The 27847-nt window shown below is 44.8% G+C and overlaps 1 long non-coding RNA gene across 2 annotated transcripts; it reads right to left on the bottom strand.

Annotated features, from left to right (window-relative positions):
• Nucleotides 1–20728: 20728 nt before the first annotated feature.
• Nucleotides 20729–26383, bottom strand: LOC143763188 (uncharacterized). 2 transcript variants are annotated; one of them, XR_013212301.1, is made up of 3 exons: nt 25928–26383; nt 23589–23715; nt 20729–22357 (listed from the first exon to the last, which is right to left on the bottom strand). It is a non-coding gene; the product is annotated as an uncharacterized LOC143763188 (long non-coding RNA). The 2 variants fall into 2 exon arrangements; XR_013212302.1 differs by having other exon boundaries at nt 23589–23712.
• Between the last annotated feature and the right edge of the window lie 1464 nt (nt 26384–27847).

Genomic DNA, 27847 nt, shown 5'->3' with positions numbered 1-27847 from the left:
CTATTTGTGATTGGACGCAACCTTCTTCGCTTAAGAGCCTTCAGAAATTTTTGGGCTTTGCTAATTTTTATCGTCGATTTATAACTGGTTTTTCTGATGTTGCTAAACCTTTGACTGATTTGACCAAAAAGGGTGCTGATGTTGCTGATTGGTCCCCTGCTGCTGTGGAGGCCTTTCGGGAGCTTAAGCGCCGCTTTTCTTCCGCCCCTGTGTTGCGTCAGCCTGATGTTACTCTTCCTTTTCAGGTTGAGGTCGATGCTTCCGAGATCGGAGCTGGGGCGGTCTTGTCGCAGAAAAGTTCCGATTGCTTCGTGATGAGACCTTGTGCGTTCTTTTCTCGAAAATTTTCGCCCGCCGAGCGAAATTATGATATTGGTAATCGGGAGCTTTTGGCTATGAAGTGGGCTTTTGAGGAGTGGCGTCATTGGCTTGAGGGGGCTAGACATCAGGTGGTGGTATTGACCGATCACAAGAATTTGATTTATCTTGAGTCTGCCAGGCGCTTGAATCCTAGACAGGCGCGCTGGTCGTTGTTTTTCTCTCGGTTTAATTTTGTGGTCTCATACTTACCAGGTTCTAAAAATGTGAAGGCGGATGCCCTTTCTAGGAGTTTTGAGCCTGATTTCCCTGGTGATTCTGAACCTACAGGTATCCTTAAGGATGGGGTGATATTATCTGCTGTTTCCCAAGACCTGCGACGGGCTTTGCAGGAGTTTCAGGCGGATAGACCTGATCGTTGCCCGCCTGGTAGACTGTTTGTTCCTGATGATTGGACCAGTAGAGTCATCTCGGAGGTTCATTCTTCTGCGTTGGCAGGTCATCCCGGGATCTTTGGTACCAGGGATTTGGTGGCTAGGTCCTTCTGGTGGCCTTCTCTGTCTCGAGATGTACGAGTTTTTGTGCAGTCTTGTGATGTTTGTGCTCGGGCCAAACCTTGTTGTTCTCGGGCTAGCGGATTGTTGTTATCTTTGCCTATTCCAAAGAGGCCTTGGACTCACATCTCTATGGATTTTATTTCTGATCTCCCTGTTTATCAGAAAATGTCTGTCATCTGGGTGGTGTGTGACCGTTTTTCAAAGATGGTTCATTTGGTGCCCTTGCCTAAGTTGCCGTCCTCTTCCGAGTTGGTTCCTCTGTTTTTTAAAATGTGGTTCGCTTGCATGGTATTCCGGAGAATATCGTTTCTGACAGGGGGACCCAGTTCGTGTCTAGATTTTGGCGGGCGTTCTGTGCTAGGATGGGCATTGATTTGTCTTTTTCGTCTGCGTTCCATCCTCAGACTAATGGCCAGACTGAGCGAACTAATCAGACCTTGGAGACTTATTTGAGGTGTTTTGTGTCTGCGGATCAGGATGACTGGGTTGCCTTTTTGCCGTTGGCTGAGTTTGCCCTCAATAATCGGGCTAGTTCTGCCACTTTGGTTTCTCCTTTTTTTTGCAATTCGGGGTTTCATCCTCGCTTTTCTTCTGGTCAGGTGGAGTCTTCGGATTGTCCTGGAGTGGATACTGTGGTGGATAGGTTGCATCGGATTTGGGGACAGGTGGTGGACAATTTGGAGTTGTCCCAGGAGAAGACTCGGCATTTTGCTAACCGCCGTCGTCGTGTTGGTCCTCGTCTTCGTGTTGGGGACTTGGTGTGGTTGTCTTCTCGTTTTGTCCCTATGAGGGTTTCTTCTCCTAAGTTTAAGCCTCGGTTCATCGGCCCGTATAAGATTTTGGAGATTCTTAACCCTGTGTCCTTTCGATTGGACCTCCCGGCATCTTTTTCTATCCATAATGTCTTCCATCGGTCATTATTGCGCAGGTATGAGGTACCGGTTGTGCCTTCCGTTGAGCCTCCCGCTCCGGTGTTGGTTGAGGGTGAATTGGAGTACGTTGTGGAGAAGATCTTGGACTCCCGTGTTTCCAGACGGAAACTTCAGTATCTGGTCAAGTGGAAGGGCTACGGTCAGGAGGATAATTCTTGGGTGACAGCCTCTGATGTTCATGCCTCTGATTTGGTCCGTGCCTTTCATAGGGCTCATCCTGATCGCCCTGGTGGTTCTTGTGAGGGTTCGGTGCCCCCTCCTTGAGGGGGGGGTACTGTTGTGAATTTGGTTTTTGGGCTCCCCCGGTGGTCGCTGGTGGTACTGGACTTGTGTGCTTCACTTTCTCTGTTCACCTGTTTCCATCAGGATGTGGGAGTATCCTATTTAGCCTTGCTGCTCAGTTATTCTAGTGCCAGCCATCAATGTAACCAGAGCCTTTCTGTTGCATGTTCCTGCTTCTAGACTACTATCAGCTAAGTTGGACTCTTAGTCCTAAGTTTGTTTGCATTTTTGTTCCAGTTCACAGTTATGTTATGTTTCTGTAGCTGGAAGCTCTTGTGGGCCGAAATTACCACTCCGGTGTCATGAGTTGACACATGAGTCTTAAAGTAATTTCTGGATGGTATTTTAATAGGGTTTTCAGCTGACCGTGAAGTTCCCTATTGTATCTTCTTACTATCTAGTAAGCGGACCTCGCTTTGCTGAACCTACCTTCATACTGCGTATGTCTTTTCCTCTGAACTCACCGTCAATATATGTGGGGGGCTTCTGTCTCCTTTTTGGGGGAATTTCCCTAGAGGTAAGCCAGGTCTGTTTTTTCCTCTATTAGGGTTAGTTAGTTCTCCGGCTGGCGCTGGGCGTCTAGGGATAAAACGTAGGTACGTCACCCGGCCACTGTTAGTTGTGTGGTAGGTTTAGCTCACGGTCAGCTCGAGATTCCATCACCCAAGAGCTAGTCTGTTATTTAAGTTCTCTGACGTTCCCTTGCCATTGGGAACCATGACAGACGGGGCCAATTCAGTACAGCAGACACCTTCTCGGGATCCATAGTCAGACCATCCTCGGACACAATATAACCTAGGAAAGGCACGGAAGACTGTTCGAAGATGCATTTTTCAATCTTAGCGAAAAGATGATTTTCTCTTAGTCGAAGTAAGACTCGGCGGACGTCTTGTCGATGGGTGGATAGATCAGGGGAGAAGACAAGGATGTCATCCAAATAGACTACAACACTGGTATAGAGACAGTCTCAAAAAATGTAGTTAACGAACTCTTGGAACACTGCAGGCGCATTACAAAGCCCAAAAGGCATTACCAAATACTCGTAGTGTCCATCCCGAGTGTTGAATGCGGTCTCCCACTCGTCTCCCGCACGGATGCGAACCAAGTTGTAGGCTCCCCGGAGATCAAGCTTGGTGAAGATTCGTGCTCCTCTCAGATGGTCGAAAAGTTCAGACATTAGAGGAAAGGGATACTTAGTTCTTCACCGTGATGCTGTTTAAACCCCTGTAATCAATACAGGGGCGAAGAGTACCATCCTTCTTCTTAACAAAAAGGAAACCTGCTCCAGCTGGAGAAGATTTCCGAATGAAACCTCTAGCGAGATTCTCTTGAACATAGTCTGACATAGCTTGAGTCTCCGCAGGTGAGAGAGGGTAGATTCTACCCCTGGGAGGTGTGGCACCAGGAACGAGATCTATAGGGCAGTAGCAAGGACGATGCGGAGGAAGGGACTCCGCCTCCTTTTTATCAAAAACATCCGAAAAAGAAGAATAAGCAGAAGGCAACCAGGAGAGAATGGGAGAGGGAGTGGGAACACACACAGGACGCACCGGCAGCAGACAACGAGACCGACAGGAATCTCCTCAACGAAGAATGTTGCCCTTATGCCAATCTAGAAGAGGTTCGCGGAGTCGCAGCCACGGAAGGTCAAGGAGAATAGGATGAGAAATGTTAGCTAAAACAAAGAATGAGATCTGCTCCCTATGATAGAGCCCCTACTTGGAGCTCAACTGAGTGCGTAACCTGCGTTATGGTTTCTTGCAAGGGTCTTCCATCTACAGAAGCGAGAAGAAGAGGATTCTCTAAGGGCCTTACGGGAACTGAGAATTTAATTACCTCCTTGACCTAATAAAATTCCCGGCAGCAATCGAGTCCAAATAAGCCTCAAGAGAAAAACGTTTACCAAAAACATGCAACAAAACGGGCAGAGTGAGGGGTTGAGAGGCTTCGCATGCACCTAGGGAGGCCTCTCTTACCAGACCTAGGTGGAGGAGTTTTCTGGACGGTCTGGGCAGGCTCGGAGGAGATGTGAAGAACTTCCACAGTAAAAACAGAGGCCCTGTGAGCGCCTCTCCTTGCGACGTTGTTCGGAGAGTTTTATACGATCAACTTGCATAGGCTCAGGAGCGGAACCAGAAGTAGAGCCCCTGGGATGTGGACTGGGAGGCCTACAGGAAGTCATAGAAGAACGAGGAAATTTTCTCTCTCGAGCTCGTTCCTGAAAGCGAAGGTCTATTCGTGTTGTCAAAGCAATTAAGTCCTCCAAATTAGTTGGGGTGTCACGACCAGCTAATTCATCCTTCACACGACTAGAAAGCCCCCGCCAGAAAGCCCCCACTAACGCATCATTATTCCAGCCCAAGCCTGAGGATAAGGTCCGAAACTGGATTGCATATTGCCCAATAGTTAGGGACCCCTGTAGTAAATTAAACAAAGCCTCAGTGGTAGAGGCCAAGCGACCCGGTTCATCAAAAACCCGACGAAAAGTCTCAAGAAAAAGAGTGAGCTGAAGGACGACTGGATCATCCCGCTCCCAAAGAGGATTAACCCACGCCAAGGCATCTCCCTCCAAATGAGAAACAATAAAGGCTACCTTGGCCCGATCCATAGGATACTGCAGGGGAAGGAGCTCAAAGTGAAGATGGCACTGATTGAGAAATCCCCGACAGTTTGGGATCTCCATTAAAGCGAGGAGGTTTGGCCAAACGAGGAGTGGGATGGGGAACTTGAGCTGGTGAAGAACCGGACGCAGCTGCCTGGAGAGAAAGTAGACGATTATCGACAGAAGCCATATACCCCAAGATATGGGACTGAGCATCACTGTTGTGAATTCTGTTTGTGGGCTCCCCCGGTGGTGTTTTATGGTATTGCCACTTATTTGCCTTCTTCTATCCTTGATCACCTGTTGACACCCATTAGGGGAGTTTCCTATTTAAGGCTGCTTGGCTGCTGGTCCGATGCCGGCCAACAATGTATCAGTAGCATTCTGTTGCATTCTCCTGCCTCAAGATCCTGTTCAGCTAAGTTGAATTTTGTTTCTAGTTAATGCTATTTTTGTCCAGCTATTTGCAATGTGACTCTCTGTAGCTGGAAGCTCTCGTGGACTGAAATTGCCACTCCAGTGGCATGAGTTGTCACTGGAGTTTTAAAGTAATTTCAGGATGGTGTTTTTGAGTAGTGTTTTGAAGTTGACCGTGAAGTGACTCTTTCCTGTACTTCTGCTATCTAGTAAGCGGACCTCGCTGTGCTAAATCTGCTGTTCATCCTACGTATGTCTTTTCCTCTTGACTCACCGTCAATATCTGTGGGGGGCTGCTATCTCCTTTTGGGGTTTATCTCTGGAGGTAAGGCAGGCCTGTATATTCCGCTGATAGGGGTAGTTAGATCTCCGGCTGGCGCGTGGTGTCTAGGGCATCGTAGGAAACACTCCCCGGCTACTTCCAGTGTCGTGTCAGGTTCAGGTCACGGTCACTTTAGTTCCCATCACCCGAGAGCTAGTCCGTTGTTATTTTGATTTCCCTGCCATTGGGAAAATCATAACAGTTTGGCCGGCCCACATGTGTTAAAACTATGCACTAAAGCAGGAAAGGATATAAAAGGTTTTTTTTTTTCCTTCTGTGTTTGGAAAGTGCACCTTAGTGCTTATTTGTACTCCTTGCTTAAACTGCAGTCTTCAGCCTTTTTTTTTTTCCTCCTCTCCTCTTAATCTCTGAATGGCTTTGGTTACACCTGTTTGAATCATGGATCCACAGAGTTTGGTTGCAGGTCTGAATAACCTGGCTTCAAAGGTCCAGAACTTACAAGATTTTGTTATACGTGCTCCAATGTCTGAACCTAAGATCCCTATGCCTGAATTTTTTACCGGAGACAGATCCCGTTTTTTGAATTTCAGAGAGAATTGTAAATTGTTTTTGTCTCTGAAATCTCACTCTGCTGGTGATCCTGCGCAACAGGTTAAAATTGTTATTTCTCTATTGCGGGGTGACCCACAAAGTTGGGCATTTGCATTGTCGCCAGGGGATCCTGCGTTATTAAATGTAGATGCGTTTTTTCTGGCTTTGGGGTTGCTTTATGAAGAACCTAATTTAGAGATTTTGGCTGAGAAAGCCTTGATAGCTCTTTCCCAAGGGCAAAATGAAGCTGAGATATACTGCCAGAAATTTCGTAAATGGTCGGTGCTTACTAAATGGAATGAGTGCGCTCTAGCAGCTAATTTCAGAGAAGGTCTCTCTGATGCCGTGAAGGATGTCATGGTGGGGTTCCCTGTGCCTACAGGTCTGAATGATGCCATGAAATTGGCTATCCAGATTGATCGGCGTTTACGGGAGCGCAAATCTGTGCACCATATGGCGGTATCTTCTGAGCAAAAATCTGTGCACCATATGGCGGTATCTTTTGAGCAAAAACCTGTGCACCATATGGCGGTATCTTCTGAGCAAAAACCTGTGCACCATATGGCGGTATCTTCTGAGCAAAAACCTGTGCATCATTTGGCGGTGACCTCTGAAAAGGCACCAGAGCATATGCAATGCGATAGTGTATTGTCTAGAGGCGAACGACAGAATTACAGGCGCAAAAATGGGTTGTGCTTCTATTGTGGAGATCCAGCTCATGTTATATCAGCATGCTCTAAACGCATAAAGAAGGTTGATAAAAAGGTTGATAAATCTTTTTCTATGGGTACCTTGCAGTCTAAATTTCTTTTGTCCGTGACATTGATTTGTACTTTATCATCTGTTACTGTGGATGCTTATGTGGATTCTGGCGCCGCTCTGAGTCTCATGGATTGGTCCTTTGCCAAGCGTTGTGGGTTTGATTTAGAGCCTCTGGAGGTTTCTATTCCCTTAAAGGGTATTGATTCTACACCTTTGGCTAGCAATAAACCACAATATTGGACACAAGTGACTATGCATCTTTCCCCAGACCATCAGGAGATTATTCGTTTCCTTGTGTTATATAATCTACATGACGTATTAGTACTTGGATTACCATGGTTACAGATTCATAATCCAGTCTTGGACTGGAGATCAATGTCTGTGCTGAGCTGGGGATGTCGGGGGATTCATGGGGATGCACCTTTGGTTCCCATTTCTTCATCTACTCCCTCTGAGATCCCAGCATTTCTGTCAGATTTTTATGATGTCTTTCAGGAGCCTAAAACTGATTCTCTCCCCCCTCACAGAGAGTGTGACTGCGCTATTGAGTTGATTCCCGGTAGTAAATTTCCTAAGGGTCGCTTGTTTAATTTGTCTGTACCTGAACATACTGCTATGCGGGAGTATATCAGAGAATCTTTGGAAAAGGGTCATATTCGCCCCTCTTTGTCTCCATTGGGGGCAGGGTTTTTCTTTGTGGGTAAAAAGGATGGTTCATTGAGACCTTGTATCGACTATCGACTTCTGAATAAGATTACAGTTAAATACCAGTATCCGTTACCTTTACTGACTGATCTTTTTGCTCGCATAAAGGGGGCAAAGTGGTTCACTAAGATCGATCTACGTGGTGCGTATAATTTGGTGCGGATTAAGCAGGGGGATGAGTGGAAGACCGCATTTAATACGCCTGAAGGCCATTTTGAGTATTTGGTAATGCCTTTCGGTCTCGCGAATGCCCCTTCCGTTTTTCAGTCCTTTATGCACGATATTTTCCGTGAATATCTGGATAAATTTATGATTGTGTATTTGGATGATATTTTAATTTTTTCGGAGGACTGGGAATCTCATGTTCAACAGGTCAGGAGAGTTTTTCAGGTTTTACGAGCTAATTCTCTATTTGTGAAGGGCTCAAAGTGTATTTTTGGGGTTCAGAGAATTTCCTTTCTGGGATATATTTTTTCCCCTTCATCTATGGAGATGGACCCTGTTAAGGTTCAGGCTATTTGTGATTGGATACAACCTACTTCTCTAAAGAGTCTTCAGAAATTCTTGGGGTTTGCTAATTTCTATCGCCGATTCATAGCGGGTTTTTCTGCCATTGCTAAACCTTTGACTGATTTGACCAAGAAGGGTGCTGATGTTGCTAATTGGTCCTCTGCGGCTGTGGAGGCCTTTCGGGAGCTTAAGCGCCGCTTTTCTTCCGCTCCTGTGTTGCGCCAGCCTGATGTTTCGCTCCCGTTCCAGGTTGAAGTAGATGCTTCCGAGATCGGAGCAGGTGCAGTTTTGTCGCAGAAAGGTCCTGACTGCTCAGTGATGAGACCATGTGCGTTTTTCTCTCGAAAGTTTTCGCCCGCTGAGCGGAATTATGATGTTGGAAATCGGGAGCTCTTGGCCATGAAGTGGGCATTTGAGGAGTGGCGTCATTGGCTTGAGGGTGCTAGACACCAGGTGGTGGTCTTGACTGACCACAAAAATCTAATTTATCTTGAGTCAGCCAGGCGTCTGAATCCTAGACAGGCGCGCTGGTCGTTGTTTTTCTCTCGATTTAACTTTGTGGTCTCATATCTGCCTGGGTCTAAGAATGTGAGGGCGGATGCCCTCTCTAGGAGTTTTGAGCCTGATTCGCCTGGTGATTCCGAACCTACTGGCATCCTGAAGGATGGGGTGATATTGTCAGCTGTCTCCCCAGACCTGCGGCGCTCTTTGCAGGAGTTTCAGGTGGATAGGCCTGATCGCTGTCCGCCTGGTAGACTGTTTGTCCCTGATGACTGGACCAGTAGAGTTATTTCGGAGGTTCACTCTTCCGCGTTGGCAGGTCATCCTGGAATTTTTGGCACCAGGGATCTGGTGTCTAGGTCCTTCTGGTGGCCTTCCTTGTCTCGAGATGTACGTATTTTTGTGCAGTCTTGTGATGTTTGTGCTCGGGCTAAGCCCTGCTGTTCCCGGGCCAGCGGGTTGTTGTTGCCCTTGCCTATTCCTAAGAGGCCATGGACGCACATCTCTATGGACTTTATTTCTGACCTTCCTGTTTCTCGTAGGATGTCCGTCATCTGGGTGGTGTGTGACCGTTTTTCCAAGATGGTTCACTTGGTACCTTTGCCCAAATTGCCCTCCTCCTCTGAGCTGGTCCCTCTTTTTTTTCAGAATGTTGTGCGTTTGCATGGTATTCCTGAGAATATAGTGTCTGACAGGGGTACTCAGTTTGTGTCTAGATTTTGGCGGGCGTTCTGTGCCAGGATGGGCATCGACTTGTCTTTTTCGTCTGCATTCCATCCTCAGACTAATGGCCAGACTGAGCGTACTAATCAGACCTTGGAGACTTACTTGAGGTGTTTTGTGTCCGCTGATCAGGATGATTGGCTTGATTTTTTGCCATTGGCAGAGTTTGCCCTTAACAATCGGGCCAGTTCTGCCACTTTGGTTTCTCCATTTTTTTGTAATTCAGGGATTCACCATCGCTTTTTGTCCGGTCAATTGGAGTCTTCGGATTGTCCTGGAGTAGATGCTGTGGTTGATAGAATGCATCAGATTTGGGGACAGGTTGTGGACAATCTGAAGTTGTCCCAGGAGAAGACTCAACAGTTCACTAATCGTCATCGGCGTGTCGGTCCTCGTCTTTGTGTTGGGGACCTGGTTTGGTTGTCTTCTCGATTTGTTCCTATGAAGGTCTCGTCTCCTAAGTTTAAGCCTCGGTTTATCGGCCCTTATAGGATTCTGGAGGTTCTCAATCCTGTGTCCTTTCGTTTGGACCTCCCAGCATCTTTTACTATTCATAATGTTTTTCATCGGTCATTATTGCGGAGGTATGAGGTGCCGGTTGTTCCGTCTGCTGATCCTCCTGCTCCTGTGCTGGTTGAGGGTGAGTTGGAGTATGTGGTGGAAAAGATCTTGGACTCCCGTGTTTCCAGACGGAAACTTCAGTATCTGGTTAAGTGGAAAGGCTATGGTCAGGAGGATAATTCTTGGGTGACAGCATCTGATGTTCATGCTCCTGATTTGGTTTGTGCATTCCATAGTGCTCATGCAGATCGCCCTGGTGGTTCTGGTGAGGGTTCGGTGCCCCCTCCTTAAGGGGGGGGTACTGTTGTGAATTCTGTTTGTGGGCTCCCCCGGTGGTGTTTTATGGTATTGCCACTTATTTGCCTTCTTCTATCCTTGATCACCTGTTGACACCCATTAGGGGAGTTTCCTATTTAAGGCTGCTTGGCTGCTGGTCCGATGCCGGCCAACAATGTATCAGTAGCATTCTGTTGCATTCTCCTGCCTCAAGATCCTGTTCAGCTAAGTTGAATTTTGTTTCTAGTTAATGCTATTTTTGTCCAGCTATTTGCAATGTGACTCTCTGTAGCTGGAAGCTCTCGTGGACTGAAATTGCCACTCCAGTGGCATGAGTTGTCACTGGAGTTTTAAAGTAATTTCAGGATGGTGTTTTTGAGTAGTGTTTTGAAGTTGACCGTGAAGTGACTCTTTCCTGTACTTCTGCTATCTAGTAAGCGGACCTCACTGTGCTAAATCTGCTGTTCATCCTACGTATGTCTTTTCCTCTTGACTCACCGTCAATATCTGTGGGGGGCTGCTATCTCCTTTTGGGGTTTATCTCTGGAGGTAAGGCAGGCCTGTATATTCCGCTGATAGGGGTAGTTAGATCTCCGGCTGGCGCGTGGTGTCTAGGGCATCGTAGGAAACACTCCCCGGCTACTTCCAGTGTCGTGTCAGGTTCAGGTCACGGTCACTTTAGTTCCCATCACCCGAGAGCTAGTCCGTTGTTATTTTGATTTCCCTGCCATTGGGAAAATCATAACACATCACGCTGCTGTGCCAGTTCTTGTTGCAGACTGGCCAGCTGGGAGGCATTCCCCGGATCAGAGGACTGAAGAGCGGAGAGACGAGAGTACATAGACTTCATAAAAGACATCATCCGAGTCTGGTTTTCCCACAGGAAAACAAGCTCTTTCTGAGCAGCCGCAGCTCCAGCAGGATCCATGGCCTTTGCGTGCTATTAGGACTAAGAAGTGGACCTTCTGGGTCACAACTTCAGAGCCCCCGAGGATGAGTGAACCAGATGGTACCACCCCCTGTACAGGGAGTGTTAGGGACAGGCCCAAGGAGGATGAAGCCGCGACAGCCGGAGCCAAAGGGACGACTGAGGATAGCGCAGAGGGGGAACAGAAGAAGCTGGAATGGCGGAAGTACCGGACAGATGGAGGAAGCAAGGACTGGGCACTAACCGGTAGGATGCTTGCACTTGACTGAAGGAGACAACGGAGACTCAGGACTGGCAGGATATGGCAGGACCACAGGTCCGGCTAGGTATGACAGGAACGCAGAGCCGACTGGAACCAGCAGGAACGGTGGAGGCAGGAACGCAGGACTGACAGGACACGGCTGGAATGCAGGACTGGCAGGACACGGCAGGAACACAGGACTGGCAGGACACAGTAGGAACGCAGGACTGGCAGGACACAGCTGGAATGCAGGACTGGCAGGACACGGCAGGAACACAGGACTGGCAGGATACGGCAGGAACACAGGACTGGCAGGACACGGCAGGAACACAGGACTGGCAGGACACGGCAGGAACACAGGACTGGCAGGACACGGCAGGAACACAGGACTGGCAAGACACGGCAAACAGAGAAGGTAAGAGACACAGCGATGATAGCAGGGATCAGAGCCAGGGAACCTAAGGGAATGCTGGAGGAAAACCAGCAAACGCAATAGACGCAAAGGCGTCTTACCCGGTGCGATGCAGGGGAGAAATACCTGATGGGCGCCGCCATATTGGGGGCGGAGCCAGCGGGTCACGACCTCCCAGAAGTCCCGGCGGTGAGAGGAGCACGTCTGCGCATGCGCGGACCGCCGAAGGGACGAACGCCAGGGAATCCAAACGGAGAGGAGCGAGGAGCGTCGGGAGCGCGCTGGCCGGACAGGTAAGTATCGCGTGGTGTAACAAAAACAGTGCAAGCTAGTGTCGTCTGGCTGAGATACAGCATTGACTGCTTGCATAATTGCATCGAAAGCTGATTCCTGAGCTTCATTAACCCCTTCACCCCCAAGGGTGGTTTGCACATTAATGACCAGGCCAATTTTTACAATTCTGACCACTGTCCCTTTATGAGGTTATATGTTGTGATCCGCTTTTTGGGCTCCCCTAGTGGTGGCTGGTGGTACTGGAGACTTGTGTGTTCTTTTCTGCCTCAGCTCACCTGCTTCCATCAGTTTTGGGAGTTCCTTATTTAGCCTTGCTCTCCAGTCACTTCCTTGCCGGTCATCATTGTAACCTGAGTCTTTCAGTTGCATGTTCCTGCTACCAGTCTGCTGATCAGCTAAGTGGACTCTTGTCCTTTTTGTTTTGTATTTTTTGTCCAGTTTACAGTTTGTCATTTCCTGTTACTGGAAGCTCTTGTGGACTGAAATTGCCACTCCTGTGTCATGAGTTGACACAGGAGTCTTAAAGTAATTTCAGGATGGGTTTTTGAAAGGGTTTTTCAGCTGACCGTGAAGTCCTCTTTTGTATCCTTCCTCTATCTAGTAAGTGGACCTCGCTTTGCTAAATCTACCTTCATACTGTGTATGTCTTTTCCTCTGAACTCACCGTTAATATATGTGGGGGCTACTATCATCTTTGGGGAATTTCACTAGAGGTAAGCCAGGTCTGTTCCTTCCTCTTCCAGGCGTAGTTAGTTCTCCGGCTGGCGCATGGCATCTAGGCAGCCGTAGGAATGCTTCCTGGCTACTGTTAGTTGTGTGGTAGATTTAGGTCACGGTCAGCTTGAGTTTCCATCACCCGAGGGCTAGTCTGTTATTTTGTGTTTCTGATGTTCCCATGCCATTGGGGAATCATGACAGTATGACTGGCCACTGTTAAAGTAATTGGCAGAAGAAAGGAGAGTAAAAGAAGTCTGTAGATTTATTTATTTTTTTTTTCCTCACATGTTTGCTACTTAGTTGGCTCAGTTGTATTTCTGCTCTATTTACAGCCTTGCCTTTCTCTCCTTCTAATCCTTGAATGGCTCTGATCTCTCCGGTGTAAGGATGGACTCTCAGAGTTTGGCTGCAGGTTTAAATAATCTTGCTACGAAGGTTCAGAATTTACAAGATTATGTTATACGTACTCCTATTTCTGAACCTAAGATTCCTACACCAGAGGTATTTTCCGGAGATAGATCTCGGTTTCTGAATTTCAAATGTAATTGTAAATTATTCCTTTCTCTCAGACCTCACTCCTCTGGAGATCCTGTTCAGCAGGTTAAGATTGTGATTTCTTTGCTGCGAGGTGACCCTCAAAATTGGGCATTTTCATTGACACCAGGGGATCCTGCGTTGCTCAATGTGGATGCGTTTTTTCTGGCTTTAGGGTTGCTGTATGAGGAACCTAATTTGGAGATTCAAGCTGAAAAAGCTTTAATAGCCCTGTCTCAAGGGCAAGATGAAGCTGAGATATACTGCCAAAAATTTTGTAAATGGTCTGTGCTTACTCAGTGGAATGAGTGTGCCCTAGCGGCAATTTTCAGAGAAGGCCTTTCTGATGCCGTTAAGGATGTCATGGTGGGGTTTCCTACGCCCACAGGTCTGAATGAGTCCATCACAATGGCGATTCAGATTGATCGGCGTTTGCGGGAGCGCAAACCCGTGCACCATTTGGCGGTATCTTCTGAAGGGACGCCAGAGAAAATGCAATGTGACAGAATTCTGTCAAGAAGCGAGCGGCAGAATTATAGGCGCAAAAATGGCTTGTGCTTCTACTGTGGTGATTCCACGCATGTTATATCAGCATGCTCTAGACGTACTAGGAAGGTTGACAAGTCTGTTTCTATTGGCACTTTACAGTCTAAATTTCTTCTGTCTGTAACTCTGATTTGTTCATTATCAGTTATTACCGTGGATGCCTATGTGGACTCTGGCGCCGCTCTGAGTCTCATGGATTGGTCCTTCGCCAGGCGCTGTGGGTTTGATTTGGAGCCTCTGGAAGTTCCTATACCTCTGAAGGGTATTGATTCTACACCTCTGGCTTGTAATAGACCACAGTTCTGGACGCAAGTGACTATGCGTATGACTCCAAACCATCAGGAGATGATTCGCTTCCTCGTGTTGCATAATTTACATGATGTGTTAGTGCTTGGATTACCATGGTTGCAATCTCATAACCCAGTACTGGACTGGAAAACTATGTCTGTGTTAAGCTGGGGATGTCGGGGGGCTCATGGGGACATACCTTTGGTTTCTATCTCGTCATCTATTCCCTCTGAGGTTCCGGCATTTTTGTCGGATTTTGGGGATATTTTTGAAGAGCCTAAAATTGGTTCTCTCCCTCCCCACAGAGAGTGTGATTGCGCCATAGATCTGATTCCAGGCAGTAAATTTCCAAAGGGTCGTTTGTTTAACCTATCTGTACCTGAGCATGCTGCCATGCGAGAGTATGTTAAGGAGTCCCTGGAAAAGGGACATATTCGTCCTTCTTCATCACCTTTAGGAGCTGGGTTTTTCTTTGTCTCTAAAAAGGATGGCTCGCTGAGGCCTTGTATTGATTATCGACTCCTGAATAAAATTACTGTCAAATATCAGTATCCGTTGCCGCTGCTTACTGATTTGTTTGCTCGCATAAGGGGGGCTAAGTGGTTCTCCAAGATTGATCTCCGTGGGGCGTATAATTTGGTGCGAATTAAGCAAGGGGATGAGTGGAAAACCGCATTTAATACGCCTGAGGGCCACTTTGAGTATTTAGTAATGCCTTTCGGCCCTTCTAATGCACCTTCAGTTTTTCAGTCCTTTATGCATGATATTTTCCGTGAATATCTGGATAAATTTATGATTGTGTATTTGGACGATATTTTGATTTTTTCTGAGGACTGGGAGTCTCATGTTCAGCAGGTCAGGAGGGTTTTTCAGGTCTTGCGGGAGAATTCTCTGTGTGTAAAGGGTTCTAAGTGTGTTTTTGGGGTTCAAAAGATTTCCTTTTTGGGGTACATTTTTTCCCCTTCTTCTGTTGAGATGGACCCTGTCAAGGTTCGGGCTATTTGTGACTGGACGCAGCCTACTTCTCTAAAGAGTCTTCAGAAGTTCTTGGGCTTTGCTAATTTTTATCGTTGATTTATAACTGGTTTTTCTGGTGTTGCTAAGCCTCTTACGGATTTGACTAAGAAGGGTGCTGATGTTGCCAATTGGTCCTCTGCCGCTGTGGAGGCCTTTCGGGAACTTAAGCGCCGCTTTTCATCTGCCCCTGTGTTGCGCCAGCCTGATGTCTCTCTCCCCTTTCAGGTTGAGGTCGATGCTTCCGAGATCGGAGCGGGGGCGGTTTTGTCGCAGAAAAGTTCCGATTGCTCAGTGATGAGACCTTGTGCGTTCTTTTCTCGAAAATTTTCTGCCGCCGAAAGAAATTATGATGTCGGTAATCGGGAGCTTTTGGCCATGAAGTGGGCATTTGAGGAGTGGCGTCATTGGCTTGAGGGTGCTAGACATCGAGTGGTGGTTTTGACTGATCACAAGAATCTGATTTATCTTGAGTCTGCCAGGCGCCTGAATCCTAGACAGGCGCGCTGGTCGTTGTTTTTCTCTCGGTTTAATTTTGTGGTCTCATATCTACCAGGTTCTAAGAATGTGAAGGCAGATGCCCTTTCTAGGAGTTTTGAGCCTGATTCCCCTGGTGATTCAGAACCTACAGGTATCCTTAAGGATGGGGTGATATTATCCGCTATTTCCCCAGATCTGCGACATGCTTTGCAAGAGTTTCAGGCGGATAGACCTGATCGCTGTCCACCTGGTAGACTGTTTGTTCCTGATGATTGGACCAGTAGAGTCATCTCGGAGGTTCATTCTTCTACGCTGGTGGGTCATCCTGGAATTTTTGGTACCAGGGATTTGGTGGCTAGATCCTTCTGGTGGCCATCTCTGTCTCGAGATGTGCGTGTTTTTGTGCAGTCTTGTGATGTGTGTGCTCGGGCCAAGCCTTGTTGTTCTAGGGCTAGCGGGTTGTTGTTGCCCTTGCCTATTCCGAAGAGGCCTTGGACGCACATCTCGATGGACTTTATTTCTGATCTTCCTGTCTCTCAGAGGATGTCTGTTATCTGGGTGGTGTGTGACCGTTTTTCTAAGATGGTTCATTTGGTGCCATTGCCGAAGTTGCCTTCCTCGTCTGAGTTGGTTCCTTTGTTTTTTCAAAATGTGGTTCGCTTGCATGGTATTCCTGAAAATATCGTTTCTGATAGGGGTACCCAGTTCGTTTCTAGATTTTGGCGGGCATTCTGTGCCAGGTTGGGCATTGATTTGTCTTTTTCGTCTGCCTTCCATCCTCAGACTAATGGCCAGACGGAGCGAACTAATCAGACTTTGGAGACGTATTTGAGGTGTTTTGTGTCTGCGGATCAGGATGATTGGGTTGCCTTTTTGCCGTTGGCGGAGTTTGCTCTTAATAATCGGGCTAGTTCGGCCACTTTGGTTTCCCCTTTCTTTTGCAATTCGGGGTTTCATCCCCGTTTTTCTTCTGGTCAGGCGGAGTCTTCGGATTGTCCTGGAGTAGATGCTGTGGTGGATCGGTTGTATCGGATTTGGGAACAAGTGGTGGACAATTTGAATTTGTCCCAGGAGAGCACTCAGCGGTTTGCTAACCGCCAGCGTCGGGTTGGTCCTCGCCTTCGTGTTGGGGACTTGGTGTGGTTGTCTTCCCGTTTTGTCTCAATGAGGGTTTCTTCTCCTAAATTTAAGCCTCGGTTCATCGGTCCCTATAGGATTTTGGAGATTATTAACCCTGTTTCCTTTCGTTTGGACCTCCCGGCATCTTTTGCTATCCATAATGTGTTCCATCGGTCGTTGTTGCGGAGATACGAGGTGCCGGTGGTTCCTTCTGCTGAGCCTCCTGCTCCTGTGCTGGTTGAGGGTGAATTGGAGTACGTTATAGAGAAGATCTTGGACTCCCGTATTTCCAGGCGGAGACTCCAGTATCTGGTTTAATGGAAGGGCTATGGTCAGGAAGATAATTCTTGGGTAACTGCCTCTGATGTTCATGCCTCGGATTTGGTTCGTGCCTTTCATAGGGCTCATCCAGGTCGCCCTGGCGGTTCTTGTGAGGGTTCGGTGCCCCCTCCTTAAGGGGGGGGTACTGTTGTGATCCGCTTTTTGGGCTCCCCTAGTGGTGGCTGGTGGTACTGGAGACTTGTGTGTTCTTTTCTGCCTCAGCTCACCTGCTTCCATCAGTTTTGGGAGTTCCTTATTTAGCCTTGCTCTCCAGTCACTTCCTTGCCGGTCATCATTGTAACCTGAGTCTTTCAGTTGCATGTTCCTGCTACCAGTCTGCTGATCAGCTAAGTGGACTCTTGTCCTTTTTGTTTTGTATTTTTTGTCCAGTTTACAGTTTGTCATTTCCTGTTACTGGAAGCTCTTGTGGACTGAAATTGCCACTCCTGTGTCATGAGTTGACACAGGAGTCTTAAAGTAATTTCAGGATGGGTTTTTGAAAGGGTTTTTCAGCTGACCGTGAAGTCCTCTTTTGTATCCTTCCTCTATCTAGTAAGTGGACCTCGCTTTGCTAAATCTACCTTCATACTGTGTATGTCTTTTCCTCTGAACTCACCGTTAATATATGTGGGGGCTACTATCATCTTTGGGGAATTTCACTAGAGGTAAGCCAGGTCTGTTCCTTCCTCTTCCAGGCGTAGTTAGTTCTCCGGCTGGCGCATGGCATCTAGGCAGCCGTAGGAATGCTTCCTGGCTACTGTTAGTTGTGTGGTAGATTTAGGTCACGGTCAGCCTGAGTTTCCATCACCCGAGGGCTAGTCTGTTATTTTGTGTTTCTGATGTTCCCATGCCATTGGGGAATCATGACAGTTATAACTCTGGAACGCTTCAACGGATCCTGGTGATTCTGAAATTTTTTTCTCGTGACATATTGTACTTCATGATAGTGGTAAAATTTATTTGATATTACCTGCGTTTATTTGTGAAAAAAATGCATATTTGGCGAAAATTTAGAAAATTTCGCAATTTTACAACTTTAAATTTTTATGCAATTAAATCACAGTGATATGTCACACAAAATACTTAATAAGTAACATTTCCCTCATGTCTACTTTACATCAGCACCATTTTGGAACCAAAAATTTTTTTTTTGTTAGGGAGTTATAAGGGTTAAAAGTTGACCAGCAATTTCTTATTTTTACAACACCATTTTTTTTTGGGGACCACATCTCATTTGAAGTCATTTTGAGGGGTCTATATGATAGAAAATACCCAAGTGTGAAACCATTCTAAAAACTGCACTCCTCAAGGTGCTCAAAACCACATTCAAAAAGTTTATTAACCCTTCAGGTGTTTCACAGGAATTTTTGGAATGTTTAAATAAAAATGAACATTTAACTTTTTTTCACACAAAATTTACTTCAGCTCCAATTTGTTTTATTTTACCAAGGGTAACAGGAGAAAATGGACCCCAAAAGATGTTGTACAATTTGTCCTGAGTGCGCCGATACCCCATATGTGGGGGTAAACCACTGTTTGGGCGCATGACAGAGCTCGGAAGCGAAGGAGCGCCATTTGACTTTTCAATGCAAAATTGACAGGAATTGAGATGGGATGCCATGTTGCGTTTGGAGAGCCCCTGATGTGCCTAAACATTGAAACCCCCCACAAGTGACACCATTTTGGAAAGTAGACCCCCTAAGGAACTTATCTAGATGTGTGGTGAGCACTTTGACCCACCAAGTGCTTCACAGAACTTTATAATGCAGAACCGTAAAAATAAAAAATCATATTTTTTCACAAAAATGATCTTTTCACCCCCAATTTTTTATTTTCCCAAGGGTAAGAGAAGAAATTGGACTCCAAAAGTTGTTGTACAATTTGTCCTGAGTACGCTGATACCCCATATGTGAGGGTAAACCACTGTTTGGGCGCATGGGAGAGCTCGGAAGGGAAGGAGCGCCGTTTGACTTTTCACTGCAAAATTGACAGGAATTGAGATGGGATGCCATGTTGCGTTTGGAGAGCCACTGATGTGCCTAAACATTGAAACCCCCCCACAAGTGACACCATTTTGGAAAGTAGACCCCCTAAGGAACTTATCTAGAGGTGTGGTGAGCACTTTGACCCACCAAGTGCTTCACAGAAGTTTATAATGCAGAGCCGTAAAAAAAAAAAAAAAAAAAAAAAAAATTCCCACAAAAATTATTTTTTAGCCCCCAGTTTTGTATTTTCCTGAGGGTAACAGGAGAAATTGGACCCCAAAAGTTGTTGTCCAATTTGTCCTGAGTACGCTGATACCCCATATGTGGGGGGGAACCACCGTTTGGGCGCATGGGAGGGCTCGGAAGGGATGGAGCGCCATGTGGAATGCAGACTTAGATGGAATGGTCTGCAGGCGTCACATTGCGTTTGCAGAGCCCCTAATGTACCTAAACAGTAAAAATCCCCCACAAGTGAGTGACACCAATTTGGAAAGTAGACCCCCTAAGGAACTCATCTAGATGTGTTGTGAGAGCTTTGAACCCCCAAGTGTTTCACTACAGTTTATAACGCAGAGCCGTGCAAATAAAAAATATTTTTTTTTCCACAAAATTTATTTTTTAGCCCCCAGTTTTGTATTTTTCCAAGGGTAACAGGAGAAATTGGACCCTATATATTGTTGTCCAATTTGTCCTGAGTACGCTGATACCTGATATCTGGGGGGGAACCACCGTTTGAGTGCATGGCAGAGCTCGGAAGGGAAGGAGCATCATTTACAATGCAGACTTAGATGGATTGGTCTGCAGGCGTCACATTGCGTTTGCAGAGCCCCTAATGTACCTAAATAGTAGAAACCCCCCACAAGTGACCCAATATTGGAAACTAGACCCCCCAAGGAACTTATCTAGTTGTGTTGTGAGAACTTTGAATCCCCAAGTGTTTCACTACAGTTTATAACGCAGAGCCGTGAAAATAATAAGAAAAAAATTTTCCCCCCAAAATTATTATATAGCCCCCAGTTTTGTATTTTTCCAAGGGTAACAGGAGAAATTGGACCCTATATATTGTTGTCCAATTTGTCCTGAGTACGCTGATACCTGATATCTGGGGGGGAACCACCGTTTGAGCGCATGGCAGAGCTCGGAAGGGAAGGAGCATCATTTGCAATGCAGACTTAGATGGATTTGTCTGCAGGCGTCACATTGCGTTTGCAGAGCCCCTAATGTACCTAAACAGTAGAAACCCCCCACAAGTGACACCATTTTGGAAAGTAGACCCCTAAGGAACTCATCTAGATGTGTTGTGAGAGCTTTGAACCCCCAAGTGTTTCACTACAGTTTATAACGCAGAGCCATGCAAATAAAAAATATTTTTTTTTTCCACAAAAATTATTTTTTAGCCCCTAGTTTTGTATTTTCCCAAGGGTAACAGGAGAAATTGGACCCCAAAAGTTGTTCTCCAATGTGTTCCGAGTATGCTGATACCCCATATGTTGGGGTAAACCCCTCTTTGGGCGCACGGGAGAGCTTGGAAGGGAAGGAGCACTGTTTTACTTTTTCAAAGCAGAATTGGCTGGAATTGAATTCGGACGCCATGTCGCGTTTGGAGAGCCCCTGAGAGTGCAAGTAATTGAACAAACAGCTGGCATAAAACACAATAGCGTGGATGGCATAAATAAAATAAAACATCAGAGGCTCCACATACCTATAAGTGCTCAGACCCTACTGTCTTACCGAGTTTTCACTCCGGGAGGGGAAAACCCCTTACTTACGTAGCGCTCACTAATATACTAATTAGGCAAGAAGACTACTAGGTCTCTATTTCGGTAAAACAATTTATATTTTATTAATACTGAAATAAAGTTTAATAATCAACAATTTAAGCTATAATTTGATATATGTACTACAGGCACATGAATTATAACAGCGCTAGCCTAACATTACATGATCATAATCATCATCTATATAATAGAGAAAGTAAGCATCTATATAATTACCAAATATTGTAACATCACTTCCCTGTCGAGGGACTCGACTGATGAGAAGGAAATATTCGGTAACACATCATCACAGAAGTTATGCGTCCATAAAGTCTCCTGGAACGTCCCTACCCCCACCTAAATGCCGTCCTGTTTTATACACTTAAAACTGGATTCAGTTTCGTCATGCGTACTGGCATTTTTCTCATATAACTTATTATTTTACAGATCACGAGCTGTTATTGTACAAATTCCATGCTTATCTTGTTGTTAACCCTTGAGAATATTTTCCTCACACTACAAGAATGCCGCTGCGCATGCGTACATAGCTGTTTATGCCACATCTCCTCATACAATACAAATAGGTCACTCTGAGGGCACTTTCCCGCTTCCATTTTGTCTTGTTTTACTCAGTTAATGTCTAAGTTAAGTTCTTGTCTCATTTGTATCACAAACGGTCCTTGATATCATCTAACTATTTGCCATTACCATAGGTGACCATTAGGACCTTAGGTCTCCTACAGAACACTTTGTAAGCCATGTAACAGTTCCATATTGACAATATGATAACTATTATCATGACCACTAGAAGTGGGTGGATTACCCAGTCCAACATTTTCTTAGCGGATGGCGAGTACCCAAGAAAAATATCATACCAATAATGAGAAGTGGCATTGGCTATAACTGAACCCATTTTAACCATTTTATTACTTATAATCGTAGTAGTGATTATATGATTTTTTGCAAACTTTGCATAAACTACGTGTAATTTACAAGTTTTGCCTTCCAGAGTATCTTCACAGATAGATAATCATGAGTTTTGTTATTGTTATCAACATAAGGTCCATTGAATTTTGGCAGCCAGAAAAATATATTCCCCGGAAGCCCCAACATCAATGGCAATACTACATATCTACACATTACCTGTATTATTCTAAGATAATCCCTCCAATTTGGATAATACCTCCTAAAATCAGTGGAATATACTTTATCTGTCATATTAGAACACACTATCAATTTTGTTCCATTTAAACAAAATATAAAGCTAGCATCATTCAACCTTCTAGAAGTATAATTAGCGTATACTCGAGATTCGATTAGTCCAGTCGTTAAATTTAATTCTGTCATTTCAACTTCCCAACATGCTATATTGTCTTCATGTGTTATCTTTACAGTTACAGTTCCGTTGGTCAAAACAGTACTTGGCCAATACTTCCTTCCTGGATAATTGTATGGAGCTGGTTCTTCAATTACAGGCCCATACATCCATACAGAACTGGTGTTAGATAAAGTTATATTTACAATAGCCAGTATATCACTAAAGTTTTTCCTTCCATCCTTTGTGACATTGTAGACATTCCAATCACCAGGTGACCTCAAAGGTGGCACTGGCTCACTTGTTAATTGGACACCGGGAGTCCATGCTTCAACGACGTCCAAAAATACGCCTCCAAGGATTCCACATACGATTAGGAAGGAAATCTGCAGAAATCAGAACAAAACACGTTTATTCCCGCAAATAACATTTTTTCTTTTTCCCTGTGGGATATACTCCCATTTTTCTACACCTGGCCTCATGATCAGCAAGGTGCGGTCCCTGCCTACTGCAATTATCTCAGCTTCTGAAGGCGGTCCTTGAGCATTTTGTACCCAAATTTTAGCTCCAACATTAGTTAATTCAGAGGAGCCAAAACCTTTATCTCCTCTTACGGTTAATTCAGTGGGGGCATGACCTTCTTCCCCCAGAGATAAGTTTACGGGTATTAATAACTTCTGAGCCATTTTCTGTTTCTTCTCAATGATCAATAGCTCTGTTCCCAAATTTAACATCAATACTTTAATTTCTCCTTGATAATCTGCATCAATAATTCCTCCCACCACTATGGCCCCTTTTAATGCAAAACTGGAAAGAGTAGCAATCTGACCATAGTGACCTTTAGGGATTTGACAACCCAATCCAGTGGAAATTGGAACCACCTTACCTGAAGGAATGACTGTTACATCTAGTGCACTCAAATCCAGTCCGGCTGATAGGGGTGTTGCCCTTTCAGGGATCCTGGCCTATTCATGTATTTTCCAGTAGATAATAGTCTCTACTACATGTGCTTCATGTATTGTAAGATTGGGTGTCAACATCCTCATCAGAGGAGTCATGGAATTAGTTATGGGCCTATTGTTTATTATCTGGAGGGCATCACTTAGATTATCCCTCCATTGCCCGAATGAAGTGTCAGATTGGTTCAACTTTTTAGGGTGACCTTTAGTAACCCATTCATTCTCTCTACTAACCCTGCTGCTTGACGGTAATAAGGCATGTGATATACCCATTGAATGTTGTGTTCCATAGCATAGTCTTTGACTTGTTGTCCAGTAAAATGTGACCCATTATCTGTCTGTACTTGAAGTGGGACCCCATAATACTGTGTTATGATTTCTAAAGTTCTCAGTGTACTCCATTGTGTAGCTGCCTTGCATGGGAAACCTACCATCAGGCCTGAGTATGTGTCTACTGCGGTACAGACATACTTACACCCTCTGCTCCCTGGTAGTGGCCCTATAAAGTCCATTTGCTAAATTTGTGCAGGTAATTGTCCCCTCCCTATGTGTCCCATTACTGTGTGTGGCACCTCTCTAATGTTGACAAACAGGACACTGTGCAATAATTTGTTTTATTATGTCCATGGTGAGAGGAACTCCTCTTTCCTGGGCCCACCTGTAAGTGGCTTTTTCTCCCAGGTGTCCACTTTTCTGATGTGCCCAAACGGCCGTACCATGAAGCCATGTTTCTTTTGCTTTATCGGTTTCCGCCGTTGTTTGTCGAATGGCAGCTGCTCTATCTGCTTCAGAATTAAACAAATGTTCAAGTGAATCAGCAGGTACATGTGCATCAACATAAAAAAACAGTGGTAGGCGTGATTTGCATTATTTCTTCAATACTCTCCCACACCTCTTTCCCCCAAACTTCTTTTCCATGGATAAGCCATCCATATTTTTTCCACCCCATCGTCCAGGTAGCTAGTCCATTTGCTACTGACCAAGAGTCTGTATACAAGTGACATTCACGTCCTTGCTCAAAACTCAGAGCTAAGAAAATTGCATAGAATTCCGCATATTGACTGCTCTTACCATGACCTTCCATTTTTATATGTTTTTCCAATTAGGAACTGGGAAATTGATTATTGTCTGTCTAGCTTTAGGCAAGATTTTCCTATGTCCTTTGTTCCATTGAATTCCTAAAAATTTCACCACTTGGGCCGGTCCTTGGACCTTCAACAACAGTTAGATAAGTAATGATACTTATGTGATCACTTATTCATACATGCTCATTCAGGGATTGTTTTTTCTCTTTTTTTTTTTCCATTCACTTTTCAGTTGATTTTTACAAGAAGAAAATCCCTTATCTCAATCACTCCACCTAGTTCAGCTCAAACTGAGTTGAATAATGTCTCATTGACATACATACATACATACAAGGCTCACACAGCCTGCCTATTTTGCACTTTGGAATTAACACATTAACTCTATATAAATAAAACTGCAGCAGTGTCCACTGACACTTTGAAAGCACTTCAAGGCCAAACAACAAAAACCACGGCCTTATACAAAATACAGCTTCATATAATGTACTTGCCAATTCAAAATGACCAAAATAACAACACTGCACAGAGCCTATCCCAGCTCTGTATTACACACTTATACAAATACACAACCAATTAATATACTGACAGATATTACAGATGAGATCTTATTTCTCTATAAAACATTCATCCTGGACCTTCATAATCATGCATCCTAACTAACCATGCAATTTCTGTTTCTCCAGGTTTTTGTTTAAACTGGGTTAAGATGCTATCTACTTCATTTTGAGTATAATCCTCAGTTGAGATCCTGGTTCAAGTATGGGGAACACCTCGTTCCACCATAATGGGCTGTCCGTCATCTCCAAATTGAAGGTGACCAGCTGCATCACGGGCTTGCTCCCGGATTATTTCATTTTCCGTCCTTATTATTTTTTTTCCTTTTCGTTTACGGTATTTATTTTAAGCAACTTTAATAGCAGCTTTTTCTGCTACACCCTGATAGTGTTCCAACTTATCTTTTAGTAATTTTTTTTGCATTCCAGCACTACCCGTCTTCCTTCAGATTCAATCAACCTCTGTTCAGCTTTTTTTTCAACAACAAAGAGTTCTTCTTGTGAACTGCTCTATAGGCGGTGGCCAACACCCAATAGAGACACTGCATCACCTGCCTTGGCAGGGACACCCTCGAGTAACTTAACAACATCGAGGGGTTAACTGCATCACCCGCCTTTGCGGGGACCCCCCTGAGTACATTAACAACATCAGTGGGTTCACTACCCTTGAGCTTACTAGACCACTGTTCCGCTAGTCCAGAACTGCTCAATTCATGTGCCAATATATTATACGGTGCCTCGGTCCAACCGGGCACGTCCACAACATCCTCCTGCTTTTCCTTTCGTTTCTCAAACATTGTAACAAAAACTTGGCAAAATGCCAAATGCTAATTTTTTGCATGAAGAATTATCAATCAAAACATATCACTTTGATAAAAACAGAATTTCAAAATTATGTTCAGACAAAAAGTTATAAAGATTTCTAAAACTTGGCTTTGCGCCAAAAAGAAATAATCTTCCAGCAACTTAACAATTTCCTTTGTCTAGACAATCAAACTTACAAAAATCCATCTATTATCTATCACAAAATTCTTTTTAACAAAAAAAACTTGCTTTCATAAAATCCTGCCGACTACGCCAATTTATGTCTTACCGAGTTTTCACTCCGGGGGGGGGGGAAACCCCTTAATTACGTAGCGCTCACTAATATACTAATTAGGCAAGAAGACTACTAGGTCTCTATTTCGGTAAAACAATTTATATTTTATTAATAATGAAATAAAGTTTAATAATCAACAATTTAAGCTATGATTTCATATATGTACTACAGGCACATGAATTATAACAGCGCTAGCCTAACATTACATGATCATAATCATCATCTATATAATAGAGAAAGTAAGCATCTATATAATTACCAAATATTGTAACATCACTTCCCTGTCGGGGGACTCGAGTGATGAGAAGGAAATATTCGGTAACACATCATCACAGAAGTTATGCGTCCATAAAGTCTCCTGGAACGTCCCTACCCCCACCTAAATGCCGTCCTGTTTTATACACTTAAAACTGGATTCAGTTTCGTCATGCGTACTGGCATTTTTCTCATATAACTTATTATTTTACAGATCACGAGCTGTTATTGTACAAATTCCATGCTTATCTTGTTGTTCACCCTTGAGAATATTTTCCTCACACTACAAGAATGCCGCTGCGCATGCGTACATAGCTGTTTATGCCACATCTCCTCATACAATACAAATAGGTCACTCTGAGGGCACTTTCCCGCTTCCATTTTGTCTTGTTTTACTCAGTTAATGGCAATAGATACGTGAAATCACTATCTACACATACATTCAGACATTCTTGTCTCATTTGTATCACACCTACGCGCGTTTCGGCGCTTGCCTTCTTCCGGGGGGCGTACATAGGGTCTGAGCACTTATAGGTATGTGGAGCCTCTGATGTTGTTTTATTTTATTTATGCCATCCACGCTATTGTGTTTTATGCCAGCTGTTTGTTCAATTACTTGCACTCTCTGCACCTTGCTGCTCTACTGTGGCACTGATTATTATAGCACTACTTGCACTATTATAACTTGGGCTTATGTGCAACTAATCTTTATATACTGTTCAATAAACTTATATACACTGTGCAATATTAATATACATTTGCACTTTCATTAATATATATTTGCACTTTTTTGCACCTTGCTGCCGTATTGTGGCATTGATTAATATAGCAATATCTGCACTATTATATTTTGGGCTTTTGTGCAATAAATTTATATACACTGTGCATTAAATTTGTATACACTGTGCAATATTAATATGAGGTATTTATATTTTAGCACTTTATTTAATATATTTACAAGCACATAGTCATATCAATTTTTGATTTTTTGATTTCTTTGCACCTGTAAGTTTTGTCCAGATTTTTATAGCACTATTAGCACTTTAATTCTGGTTGTTAACCCCTTTCTGACATCGGAAGTACTATCCCGTCGAGGTGGGGTGGGCCCCCATGACCACGGACGGGATAGTACGTCCAGCGCGATCGGCGGCGCTCACGGGGGGAGCGCGGCCGATCGCGGCCGGGTGTCAGCTGCCTATCGCAGCTGACATCCGGCACTATGTGCCAGGAGCGGTCACGGACCGCTCCCGGCACATTAACCCCCGGCACACCGCGATCAAACATGATCGCAATGTGCCGGCGGTGCAGGGAAGCATCGCGCAGGGAGGGGGCTCCCTGCGGGCTTCCCTGAGCCCCCTGCAGCAACGCGATGTGATCGCGTTGCTGCGAGGGTCTTACCTCCCTCCCTGCCTGCTCCAGACCCGGATCCAAGATGGCCGCGGATCTGGTTCCTGCAGGGAGGGAGGTGGCTTCACAGAAGCCTGCTCAGAGCAGGCACTGTGAAGCAGCCTGCACTTCTCTCAGATCGGTGATCTGTCAGAGTGCTATGCAAACTGGCAGATCACCGATCTGTATTGTCCCCACCTGGGGCAAAGTAAAAAAGTAAAAAAAATGTTTTCCAAATGTGTAAAAAAAAATAAAAAAAAATATTCTAAAATAATGAAAAAAAAAAAAATATTATTCCCATAAATACATTTCTTTATCTAAATAATAAAAAAAAACAATAAAAGTACACATATTTAGTATCGCCGCGTCCGTAACGACCCGACCTATAAAACTGGCCCACTAGTTAACCCCTTCAGTAAACATCGTAAGAAAAAAAAAAAAAAAGAGGCAAAAAACAACGCTTTATTATCATACCGCCGAACAAAAAGTGGAATAACACGCGATCAAAAAGACAGATATACATAACCATGGTACCGCT

This window comes from Ranitomeya variabilis, chromosome 1, assembly GCF_051348905.1.
Source record: "Ranitomeya variabilis isolate aRanVar5 chromosome 1, aRanVar5.hap1, whole genome shotgun sequence".
In the NCBI taxonomy this organism is placed as follows: domain Eukaryota; kingdom Metazoa; phylum Chordata; class Amphibia; order Anura; family Dendrobatidae; genus Ranitomeya; species Ranitomeya variabilis.
Note: the sequence above shows the minus strand (reverse complement) of the source record. Positions and strands in the feature narration are given on the sequence as shown.